This window comes from Coenobita brevimanus, chromosome 12 (assembly GCF_032717465.1).
Source record: "Coenobita brevimanus isolate Jiangsu-jjx chromosome 12, ASM3271746v2, whole genome shotgun sequence".
NCBI classification, from domain to species: domain Eukaryota; kingdom Metazoa; phylum Arthropoda; class Malacostraca; order Decapoda; family Coenobitidae; genus Coenobita; species Coenobita brevimanus.
The window spans coordinates 810,762-825,273 of NC_136965.1; positions in this window are offsets into that span (position 1 = coordinate 810,762).

The window sequence follows — 14,512 nt, forward strand, 5'->3', positions numbered from 1 at the left end:
CAGTTGGTGGCCAGATGCAGTCAGACTGAAGGGGGAATTTGACTGGTAACCAAGGAGATTCATCCCTACCTCTAAGCCTCAACGCATTTCACGTAACCATGACGTAGGATTTAATTTCTGAGCCTGGTTTTGTTCCCTCAGCTGAAAATAAATTGACTACAGAGACATTTGTAATTAATCTGAACACCTTTATAATATTTCCCAAGCACCAAATCCTATCTCAAAATGTTAACTAAAATTCACCCCCCCCCCGTAAAAGAAATTCCTGGATGCGCCCCTAACTGTAATTAATGTACTCTTATTACTCCAACTGAGGAGAGGGACTCCTTCACGTGGTGGCACTGATATTACTGGGTGACTCCACTGCCCGGTGATACAAACGTCCCTCAGTTCCCCCTCTATCCCTCAAAAGGAGGATGGTGGATTGTAGAAGGAGGACTATAGTCGAAAAGTGTGGATAGAAAAAAAAAAAGATCGAATTCAAGGATATAACGTAAACTAAGTAACCATACCATAGTTGGCCCCCACTTAGAGGATGCAGGGTGTGCCACGGGATTCTATATTTTTTTTTGCTTGAAATTTCAGGTGATTTGAGGTCTAATTTTGAGTAAACAGTGCTATATCAACAGTTTTAATTGTCAGCAGTTAGGAATTACAGTTATGATGACCTTGCAGGAGAAAATTCTACAAAGTCAACAGTAAGTGCAGCCTCGTAATGGTTGACACTTGGACTCCGGTTGATATAGAATTTTAAAACTCAAATTTACCTCCAAGAGTCTCCAAAAATTCGTTTAAAGATTCGTAGGACATACACAGAAAAAGAATAAAAGGAATTGTCATCGGTGTACAGACCAATGCATTGAAAAAACAAAACAAAAAAACAATAGAAATGACAAAGAAAATGTCATTGGTGTGGAGATCAATGTATTAAATGAAAAAATAAACACAGGAAGACTAGAACTGTGTAAAAATAAGAATCAGTTATCCTTTCACAATACCCAGTCGGACCAGCTCAGTATGAGGGGTTCTGCGGTCCCCTCTTAGTTCTGAGAAATCCTCGCAAGTGCCCTTTTGACAGAGAGTAAAGGGCGTCTTCCTCGCAATAGGTCACGTTCATAAACAAAGGATTGATTTTCTGTCGCAACTAAGATACAATAATTGGTTTTCTGTCGTAACTAAGATATATGGTGTTTGAAGATAAGACAGAAAGAGCTTAGATATTTCGATGTTTTATTTAAAAATACAGAAAAAGAAAACGTATACTCATCCTCTCGCTCTCTCTCTTAGAATTCTGAAAAAAGGGAAACACACACACACACACACACACACACACACACACACACACACACACACACACACACACACTTTACTTACGATAGGAACTTCACAGTTCTCTTCTTTCATATTCTTCTTCTTCCTCCTCCTCCTCCTCCTCCTCTCCTTCTTCAAACAGGAAGAAGAAGGAAAGAACAGGAGAGAGTTTTTCCTCGTCTCTTATTCGTCCTGCAAAACAAAATTCTTGCTCACGAAAAGAATTTTATCGTAAATATAGATTTGCGTTTAAGAGGAAAGACAAAGAGAGAAGAATGCATCTACTCCCCATCATCATCATCACCATCATCATCACCACCATCATCATCATCATCATCATTAGAATTATCATCATCATATGCACAATCACAACTGCTGCCATCATCATCATTAATATTATCATCACAAGTACTATCAAAACCACCACCACCACCATCATCATCATCATCATCATCAACAGCAGCAGCAGCAGTAGCACTATCACACCACTATCATCATCGTCACCATCACCATCATTATCATCACTATTACTGCCGGCACCACCATAGCATAAATCATCACCACCATCACCATCACAACCACCATCATCATCAATACTATCACCATCACCACCATCATCATCATCAATACTATCACCATCACCACCATCATCATCAATACTATCACCATAACCACAATGATCATCATCATTACTATCACCATCACCACCATCATCATCATCATTACTATCACCATCACCATCACCACCATCATTACTATCACCATCACCACCACCATCATCAATACTATCACCATCACCACCATCATCATCATCAATACTATCACCATCACAACCACCATTATCATCACTACCATCACCATCACCACCATCATCATCATCAATACTATCACCATCACCAACACCATCATCATCAATACTATCACCATCACCACCACCACCATCATCATCATCAATACTATCACCATCACCACCACCATCATCATCACTACTATCACCATCACAACCACCATCATCAATACTATAACCATCACCACCATCATCATCATCGATACTATAACCATCACAGCCACCATCATCAATACTATCACCATCACCACCACCATCATCATCACTACTATCACCATCACCACCATCATCATCATTACTATCACCATCACCACCATCATCATCATTACTATCACCATCACCACCATCATCAATACTAACACCATCACAACCACCATCATCAATACTATAACCATCACCACCACCATCATCATCAATACTATAACCATCACCACCACCATCATCATCAATACTATCACCATCACAACCATCATCATCATTACTATCACCATCACCACCATCATCATCATTACTATCACCATCACCACCATCATCATCATTACCATCACCATCACAACCACCATCATCATCAATACAATCATCATCACCACCACCATCATCATCACTACTATCACCATCACCACCATCATCATCACTACTATCACCATCACCACCATCATCATCATCACTACTATCACCATCACCACCATCACATCATCATTACTATCACCATCACCATCATCATCGCTACTATCACCATCACCACCACCATCATCATCATTACTCTCAGCATCACAACCACCATCATCATCAATACTATCACCATCATCATCACCATTATCATCATTACCTTCACCATCACAATCACCATCATAATTACTATCACCATCACAACCACCATCATCATCAATACTATCACCATCACCATCACCATCATTACTCTCACCATCACAATCACCGTCATCATTACCATCACCATCACAACCACAACCATCATCAATACTATCACCATCACCACCATCATCATCAATACTATCACCATCACCACCATCATCATCATCATTACTATCACTATCACCACCATCATCATCATCATTACTATAACCATCACCATCATCATCACTACTATCACCATCACAACCACCATCACCATCATCAATACTATGACCATCACAACCACCATCATCGTCAATACTATCACCATCACCACCACCATCATCATCATTACTACACCATCACAACCATCATCAATACTATCACCATCAGAACCACCATCATCATCAATACTATCACCATCACAACCATCATCATTACTATCACCATAACCAATACCATCATCATCATTATCACCACCAGTTGCATACAGGAAATAAGGCACAATAATACAAAATCCACGGGGCCAAAAGGAACAAAGTCAAGGGTAACTATAAAAAAGGTAAGAAAGTTAAGCGAATCTATTGGATTTGCACTCGCCTTCTGTGAAGTTCCTCCAGCTCCAACATAGTGAAAAGAAGTATAAAGTGTACCCAAAAACACTCGTAAGAAGACAAGTGTACTGGAACTGCACAAAATCTTACATCCTTTTCCATTTTTTTTCTTATCTCCGCTCCAAAACCCATCCCTGCCGAAATCCCCCCCTCCAAACTACCCCCCCCCCTTCAGCAATGGGGAAGGGTAAGCGAGGGAAAGGCAAAAAAGGCCGGGGTAAGGCTGGCCTGGGGCATGAGGCAGGTGAAAACGCCTCTCCCACACCAGAGATAGGAAAGCCGATTTATGACAGCCTAGAAGATGGCTTTAAAGCGGCCTACGTTCCACAAAAGGGTGACGACGCATGGGAACGTGTACACGACATTCAGAGAGAAGAAGAGGACGCAAAAAGAAAGGTTCACTTGGAAGAGGAAAAAGAAAGACTAGTTGAAGAAAAAAAAAGATGGGAAAAAATGTTCGATGAGGCCAAGAAAGAAAAAGATTAGACAGAAATTTCTGATAGATTGAAAAGAATGCAGGAAGGATTCCAACAGAACTTCGATATCTATAAACTTGCCCCTTTGCATAGATAGGCATGGTTTAAAAAAGACCAGATGTAGGCATGTGACGAGAGCAAAGGAAAGGTAGAGGAGGAGCGATTTTAGGAACACGTGAGCAAAGAGAGGGAAGAAGAAGAAGAGCGTAGGATAAATGATGAAGAGGAGGACGAGGAGGAGAAGGAGAAAGAGGAAGACGTGAGGAAGGAGAGGGAAGAAGAAGAAGAAGAGAGTAGGAAAAATGAGGAGGAGGAGGACGAGGAGGAGAAGGAGAAAGAGGAGGAGGAGGAGGAGCAGCAGCACGGGAAAGGGGAAGAGGAGGAGGAAGAGAAAGAGGAAGAAGAAGTCACAAAAAATAATGACGAAGGAGATGGAAAAACTGTCTTCCAAAACACAGGAAAAAAAAAGAAAACTCAGGGATTGAGAAAATTTGTGAATTGCGTCCGCAAGAAGTTTAAAAAATTAGGAACGAGTCTTAGAAGATACTGTTGCTGTTGTTGCCCCGAGGCAAAAGAGTGAAGTACAACTCTAGTAAGATACGCTGGTGATTATTATCCACATTCAACTCCTCACACCTCACCCTCATCGTCGCACTCACCCACTCTCTCCCTCCCTCTCTCTATCACTCTCTCTCTCTATACTTCTCTCTCTCTCTCCCTCCCTCCCTCCCTCCCTCCCTCTCTCTCTCTCTCTCTGCCAAGTGGTGTGTTAGGGTTGCAGGGCAGGTATAAAATGACAGTCAGTGATGATGAGGATATTTATAGAACTGTTGGCGAGGCGGCGCGACGAAGAAAGGAGTGGTGGTGTAATGGGACATGAAGCCTCCAAGTGACAGGTGCTCTGAGGATGCTCTTGTTGTTGCTGTTGTGGTAGGCCCAGGATCGTGACGGACGTGGGCCCGGTGGACTGCAGTCTGAGGTTGTCGGGTTTCTGCAATTCGCCGTCCTTACTTCCGGGCACAGGAAGGGAGCTGAGGGAGTGAGCTCCGGCTGCATCAGTGTGGCTGCGTGGGGGCGTCCTTGTCCAGTAGTGCTGGCACTGGCACTGGAGCTGGCACTGGCACTGGCTGGGCACACAGCGCGCTGTACCACCGCTGGCCATGCGTGCACCCTCCTACCATACAGTGGTGGCACCCATCTCTTTTGTGGCAGTGATCCCCATAATGGTGGTGATCTACCATGGCAGTGAACCCCATTTTGGAGGTTAACTACCATGGCAGTGAACCCCATTTTGGAGGTTAACTACCATGGCAGTGAACCCCATTTTGGAGGTTAACTACCATGGCAGTGAACCCCATTTTGGAGGTTAACTACCATGGCAGTGAACCCCATTTTGGAGGTTAACTACCATGGCAGTGAACCCCATTTTGGAGGTTAACTACCATGGCAGTGAACCCCATTTTGGAGGTTAACTACCATGGCAGTGAACCCCATTTTGGAGGTCATCTGCCGCAGGAGGGGTGGGTGTTGTCGCTGTGTGGGGGGATGGCACACTGTGGTGGTGGTGGTGCAGTGTGTGGTGTGTTGTGGCTGGTGTCAGCGCCAGTGCTCGTGTCGCCGGTGCCAGTGCTGATGGACGGGGTCGCCTTGGTGCGGTGCTGCTGGTGCTGCCGGGGCTCACTTATCGGCTGCCATCAGCCATCCTCAGCTCCCTTACTGCCCCGAAGTGAGGACGGCCTGCAGTGGGCGGGAGGGGGACAGCTTCAGCCTGCAGTCCACCGGGCCCACGTCCGTCAAGATCCTGGGGCTACCACCACAACAACAACAAGAGCATCCTCAGAGCACCTGTCACTAGGAGGCTTCATGTCCCATTACACCACCACTCATTTTTTCATCGCGCCGCCTCGCCAACAGTTCTATAAATATCCTCATCATCACTGACTGTCATTTTTATACCTGTCCTGCGACCCTAACACCCCACTCGGCAAAGAGAGAGAGAGAGATGGAGGAGCCATACGGAGAGAGATGGAAACCATGGATGAAAAAAATATATCCATCTCATCCTCGGCCTCCCCGTCCCTCCTCCCCCCTCCACCTCACTCACATACACTCTCTTCGCCAGTCTTTCATCCTCCATGCTCTCCACAAGGCCAAACAACCTCAATGTGTTCCTCATAACGCTTCCTATCACATCCACATCCATATGAAGTCAGAATCTAGCCCCCGTCCACTACCTGGTCAAGACCCTCTGCCAAAAATACAATAAATGGGAATGACTCGAAGGAAAGTTGGGTTGGAGTACAGTATGCATGAACGTAAAAACCCATTGTGTTTTACCTTTCCTCTGTGCCCAAAGCAAGGAAAATCGAGATCAAAGATGTGGCTATGGAAGATGACCCCCATATATACTGAAAGGCATAGTCATCTTCCTATGTCATCATTGTAAAATAATCTAACAATGCAAAGGCCAAAATGCTGCGAGAGGAAGGCAATTGGGACTTTATGGGAGGAAGAAGGAACTATAGCCAAGAGTCTGCAAGTCTTTCCCTCCAAGAAAAAACAAAGCAAAGGAAACAGAGCCTAACCTGGGATTTGTACTTGCCTCTATACAAGGACTTGGACATATCTCGCCAGCTCAGGATGTCTTAGGAGTACTTAGCCTTATGCAGTTAATCCTGAATCACTCATCTCTTAACTGCTTGACCTTGAATCATTTAACACTTCTTACACAAAAAACAAATTAATACTGTTTAGGGGATTCACGTGACTCAGAGGATAAGAATTTCGTGTGAATCACTTAAATTAACTCTACTTATACACACAACACACACACACACACACACACACACACACACACACACACACACACGCTACATATATTTATATAGGATTCATATGCTTTAAAGGATTGGGATTTCTCGGGAATCCCTTAAATTGACAGCTCGTGTGCATCCCGTACATGAATTCTTATTAAGCACACACACACACACACACACACACACACACACACACACACACTTTAGGGTATTCATACAACTTGAAGAATACTGATGTCTAGTGCCGCAGTGGTGCTGGAGGGGTCTGCCATGCCGGCCACCTCACACTATCGAGGGCACAACGGTGAGCTGCCAATGCCAACTATATACTGTATGCTATGTGGACACCAACACGTTAGTAGTACTGGCATCCTCTGCTATCTGTTAATGCAAAGGTTCACTGCTCGATAAAACAAGGTGGGGGGGGGGAGAAAAATACATCCCCAGCATCGCAGCTTGTGGAAAGGGGCGACTAAATGGGGTCTTTTTGTCTCCAGCCATTGTCTCCTTACTGTCCTCGTCTGCTCTTCTGTCCAATCTCTTTTCTTGATATTTCCTTGTTTTTTCTGGCCTATATTTTCCCTCTGCTCCTACATTGCCATGTAGCCATATTATGGCTTGGTGCTGCTTCATTATTCCTTCCTTCCTTCAGTTGAAAGAGTCGATCCTCGAGTGAATATAATCATTTCAGCAGCACGAATTTAAATATACATTCGGCCATTAGACCAGTTTGTGGGCAATAGTGTCTGAGTCTTAGGGTAGATAATATAAGCTTAAAAAGAACGAATATCTGCGCCAAGTTAAACTGAAAAGGCTTTGTCACGATATGGCTGTATGTGGTGGCAACCATCATCCACTCATTTGCTGTAGTGTTGTCTACTTCTTCCTTAGTTTTTAACATTCTTTTGCTGTGTCTGACCTCCTCCCTTCCTATTTCTCCCATCTTTCCTGTCACTTTTTACTACTCTTCTTTCTTTTCAGGTGGCTTTACATTGAGTGACAAGCCTGATGGTTTCCTGCAAAGCAGGAAACCATTTGCAACGCTGGGTGGTCACCATATAACCAATCCATACGTGTTCCAAGCGTGTCAATAAGTGGCTTGGCAGAGGGTTAGTGCCCCTCCCCGTAAAACGACTACTCACTCAAAGACAAACGGCCAACCTATTACGGGATCATGGCGTCTCACTATAGATGGATATATGATATTCTAGTGTTCATCTATCCCTAAACTCAAATGTGAAAGAGGAGAGAAGGCAATTTCAGCCAGAAGTAAAAGAGTTTGATGCATTTAAACACTGTCAGACGTGCACTCATTTTCACCTTGACTCATCACCGCCGACACTTCCCCTTCATGCCTAGGTACTTGAAAAGCGTCTCATTTCCTATATTAGTAGACGTAACTCCTGATCACCTCTATGGCTACCTTAATGTAACCTTCATTCATTTATCAATCTAGGTTACAAAATAAACTAACGAAACCAACGCACATGTTACGTAAACACCAAAATTACCTAAAATATCATATACCAACCTCAACATAACCGAGTCCGTAAACCCATACGTTGGTTAATGTACAAAAACGATATTATTACCCACAATACAACCACAACAAAGCGACATCGGGCAACTCCCTCACGTCGGCAGGGTATATAAAGGGCAGGATGGCCTTCCCTCCTACATTCTTACACTGGGGATCGTGTTAGCAACATGAAGACGGGAATATTGCTAGGTAAGGACCTCTCTGTGTGTGGATTAGTAAAAAAGTGTTAAATGTGCGGGGAAGACGTGAAGTGGTAAGCAAATGACGCCTGGTGGTTTGGTGGGTCAAGGGTCCCGCAAATGTCCGGATTATAGCCTAGCCCCAGAACCCTACGCAGACAAGGACTGGATGATGCGTGCCACCTATAGTTCACTCATTTCAGCCTGGCGAAGATTTTCGTCCTTTTGCTGCCAATTTCCCGTAGCTCAGTGGCAGAATAAGACAATACTATGGCTCTACATCCGTAGCACTTCTTCGTGACTAGCGTTAAGGATGCAGAGATGGCAGTATTATATCAAGTTAAACTGAATAGAGGAAAAGTTACAGTGAAAATTAGGGATGAGGTAGATTACATAACTCTTTGTCCCAGAGAGAGAGAGAGAGAGAGAGGAGAGGGAACTGTGGCTATGAAAAGGGTAGTTGCAAGTAGTGAGATGTTGCAAGAAATCGACCTTGGAGTGTGGCTAAGTAGGCGGTCACCTGTGTTACGTTCACCTTTATGTCCTTACCTTCTTTACCTGCGTGTCGTTTTTACCTGGTCCATTTAAGTGTCTGTTTGTGTGTCTGAAGTTGGAGAGGGGGGGGTAATGTTTTCACCCTCGTCTGTCTAAAGTTGGAGGGAGGTTATGTGTTTACCTGTGTCCTTGTGTCTGTCTGTATGCAAGATATTTCAAAAAGTTATTGTCAGATTTCACTAATATCTGGTCGACAAGTGCGCAATGGGTCAAGGAAGAGTTGATTAGATTTTGAGATGGATCCGAAGTAAGATGCGAGAATTAATCAGAAATTTTATCGGTTTTGGTGAAGGAATGTGCTTTTGGATTTACTTTTGGTTATTATTATTATTATTATTATTATTATTAATTATTATTATTATTGTATTAATCTTCGTCATCATCTTTTTCATCTTATCATCATCCATCATCATTACTATTATTATCATTATTATTATCATTATTATCATTATCATTATTATTATCATTATTATTATCTCATCATTTTTAGAGAAATATTTCGTGGTCACGGGGCCACAATGTCTCCATCTACCTCAAAAATCAAACTTCTCTCAACCGGAAAAAGACAAAAAAAAAAAGGGGGGGGGATTCTCGTAACAAGAGACTTAACTTCCCGCCCTTAACAAAAACTGCCTCTCTCCCTCCTGTCTCTCTCTCTCTCTCTCTCTCTCTCTCTCTCTGTCTCGGCTTCTACGTAATTAATACCATGACTACCAGGAAGACATATTATTATTTCCTAGGGATTTTGTTTAGTTAGGACTTTATCTACCTTTCTATCTATCTATCTCTGTCTATCTATCTATCTATGTACCTATCTGTCTATACAAGTCGTCTATTTATCTATCTATCTACTAATCTATCTATCTACATCTATCTCTCTACCTATCATCATTTCTGTCGCGATCACCACCAACACCATCATCATTGTTACCATCAAAACAACCATCATCACTACTATCACCATCACTATCACCACCATCATCACTACTATCACCATCACCACCATCATCATCAATACTATCACCGTCACCACCACCATCATCATTACTATCACCATCACCACCACCACCATCATCAATACTATCACCATCACCACCACCATTATCATCAATACTATCACCATTACCACGATCATCGTTACTATCACCATCACCACCATCATCATTACTATCACCATCACCACCATCATCATTACTATCACCATCACCGTCACCATCATCATTACTATCACCATCACCATCATCATCAATACTATCACCATCACCACCACCATTATCATCAATACTATAACCATCACCACCATCATCATTACTATCACCATCACCACCATCATCACTACTATCCCCATCACCATCACCATCATCATTACTATCACCATCAAAACCACCATCATCATTACTATCACCATCAAAACCACCATCATCATCATCAATACTATCACCATCACAACCACCATCATCATCATTACTATCAAAATCACAACCATCATCAATACTATCACCAACAACACCATCATCATCATTACTATCACCATCACCATCTCCATCATCAATACTATCACCATCACCATCATCAATACTATCACCATCACCACCATCATCATTACTATCATCATCACCACCATCATCAATACAATCATCGTCACCACCACCATCATCAACAATACTCAACAATACAATCATCATGACCACCACCATCATCATCATAACTATCACCATCACCACCGTCATCAATACTATCACCATCACCACCATCATCATCAATCCTATCACCATCACCACCATCATCATTACCTTCACCATCACAACCACCATCATCATCAATACTATCAGCATCACCACCACCACCATCATCATTACCATCAATATCACAACCAACATCATCATCATCATTACTATCACCATCACCACCACCACCATCATCATAACTACTATCACCATCACCACCATCATCATCAATACTATTACCATCACCATCACCATCATCATCATTACTATCACCATCACCATCATCATCACTACTATCACCATCACCACCACCATCATCATCATTACTATCACCATCACCACCACCATCATCATCAATACTATCACCATCACCACCATCACCAACATCATTACTATCACCATCACAACCACCATCATCATCATCAATACTATCACCATCACAACCACCATCATCATCATTACTATCACCATCACAACCATCATCAATACTATCACCATCAGAACCACCATCATCATCAATACTATCACCATCACAACCATCATCATTACTATCACCATAACCAATACCATCATCATCATTATCACCACCAGTTGCATACAGGAAATAAGGCACAAAAATACAAAATCCACGGGGCCAAAAGGAACAAAGTCAAGGGTAACTATAAAAAAGGTAAGAAAGTTAAGCGAATCTATTGGATTTGCACTCGGCTTCTGTAAAGTTCCTCCAGCTCCAACATAGTGAAAAGAAGTATAAAGTGTACCCAAAAACACTCGTAAGAAGACAAGTGTACTGGAACTGCACAAAATCTTACATCCTTTTCCATTTTTTTTCTTATCTCCGCTCCAAAACCCATAGCTGCCGAAATCCCCCCCTCCAAACTACCCCCCCCCCTTCAGCAATGGGGAAGGGTAAGCGAGGGAAAGGCAAAAAAGGCCGGGGTAAGGCTGGCCTGGGGCATGAGGCAGGTGAAAACGCCTCTCCCACACCAGAGATAGGAAAGCCGATTTATGACAGCCTAGAAGATGGCTTTAAAGCGGCCTACGTTCCACAAAAGGGTGACGACGCATGGGAACGTGTACACGACATTCAGAGAGAAGAAGAGGACGCAAAAAGGAAGGTTCACTTGGAAGAGGAAAAAGAAAGACTAGTTGAAGAAAAAAAAAGATGGGAAAAAATGTTCGATGAGGCCAAGAAAGAAAAAGATTAGACAGAAATTTCTGATAGATTGAAAAGAATGCAGGAAGGATTCCAACAGAACTTCGATATCTATAAACTTGCCCCTTTGCATAGATAGGCATGGTTTAAAAAAGACCAGATGTAGGCATGTGACGAGAGCAAAGGAAAGGTAGAGGAGGAGCGATTTTAGGAACACGTGAGCAAAGAGAGGGAAGAAGAAGAAGAGCGTAGGATAAATGATGAAGAGGAGGACGAGGAGGAGAAGGAGAAAGAGGAAGACGTGAGGAAGGAGAGGGAAGAAGAAGAAGAAGAGAGTAGGAAAAATGAGGAGGAGGAGGACGAGGAGGAGAAGGAGAAAGAGGAGGAGGAGGAGGAGCAGCAGCACGGGAAAGGGGAAGAGGAGGAGGAAGAGAAAGAGGAAGAAGAAGTCACAAAAAATAATGACGAAGGAGATGGAAAAACTGTCTTCCAAAACACAGGAAAAAAAAAGAAAACTCAGGGATTGAGAAAATTTGTGAATTGCGTCCGCAAGAAGTTTAAAAAATTAGGAACGAGTCTTAGAAGATACTGTTGCTGTTGTTGCCCCGAGGCAAAAGAGTGAAGTACAACTCTAGTAAGATACGCTGGTGATTATTATCCACATTCAACTCCTCACACCTCACCCTCATCGTCGCACTCACCCACTCTCTCCCTCCCTCTCTCTATCACTCTCTCTCTCTATACTTCTCTCTCTCTCTCCCTCCCTCCCTCCCTCCCTCCCTCTCTCTCTCTCTCTCTGCCAAGTGGTGTGTTAGGGTTGCAGGGCAGGTATAAAATGACAGTCAGTGATGATGAGGATATTTATAGAACTGTTGGCGAGGCGGCGCGACGAAGAAAGGAGTGGTGGTGTAATGGGACATGAAGCCTCCAAGTGACAGGTGCTCTGAGGATGCTCTTGTTGTTGCTGTTGTGGTAGGCCCAGGATCGTGACGGACGTGGGCCCGGTGGACTGCAGTCTGAGGTTGTCGGGTTTCTGCAATTCGCCGTCCTTACTTCCGGGCACAGGAAGGGAGCTGAGGGAGTGAGCTCCGGCTGCATCAGTGTGGCTGCGTGGGGGCGTCCTTGTCCAGTAGTGCTGGCACTGGCACTGGAGCTGGCACTGGCACTGGCTGGGCACACAGCGCGCTGTACCACCGCTGGCCATGCGTGCACCCTCCTACCATACAGTGGTGGCACCCATCTCTTTTGTGGCAGTGATCCCCATAATGGTGGTGATCTACCATGGCAGTGAACCCCATTTTGGAGGTTAACTACCATGGCAGTGAACCCCATTTTGGAGGTTAACTACCATGGCAGTGAACCCCATTTTGGAGGTTAACTACCATGGCAGTGAACCCCATTTTGGAGGTTAACTACCATGGCAGTGAACCCCATTTTGGAGGTTAACTACCATGGCAGTGAACCCCATTTTGGAGGTCATCTGCCGCAGGAGGGGTGGGTGTTGTCGCTGTGTGGGGGGATGGCACACTGTGGTGGTGGTGGTGCAGTGTGTGGTGTGTTGTGGCTGGTGTCAGCGCCAGTGCTCGTGTCGCCGGTGCCAGTGCTGATGGACGGGGTCGCCTTGGTGCGGTGCTGCTGGTGCTGCCGGGGCTCACTTATCGGCTGCCATCAGCCATCCTCAGCTCCCTTACTGCCCCGAAGTGAGGACGGCCTGCAGTGGGCGGGAGGGGGACAGCTTCAGCCTGCAGTCCACCGGGCCCACGTCCGTCAAGATCCTGGGGCTACCACCACAACAACAACAAGAGCATCCTCAGAGCACCTGTCACTAGGAGGCTTCATGTCCCATTACACCACCACTCATTTTTTCATCGCGCCGCCTCGCCAACAGTTCTATAAATATCCTCATCATCACTGACTGTCATTTTTATACCTGTCCTGCGACCCTAACACCCCACTCGGCAAAGAGAGAGAGAGATGGAGGAGCCATACGGAGAGAGATGGAAACCATGGATGAAAAAAATATATCCATCTCATCCTCGGCCTCCCCGTCCCTCCTCCCCCCTCCACCTCACTCACATACACTCTCTTCGCCAGTCTTTCATCCTCCATGCTCTCCACAAGGCCAAACAACCTCAATGTGTTCCTCATAACGCTTCCTATCACATCCACATCCATATGAAGTCAGAATCTAGCCCCCGTCCACTACCTGGTCAAGACCCTCTGCCAAAAATACAATAAATGGGAATGACTCGAAGGAAAGTTGGGTTGGAGTACAGTATGCATGAACGTAAAAACCCATTGTGTTTTACCTTTCCTCTGTGCCCAAAGCAAGGAAAATCGAGATCAAAGATGTGGCTATGGAAGATGACCCCCATATATACTGAAAGGCATAGTCATCTTCCTATGTCATCATTGTAAAATAATCTAACAATGCAAAGG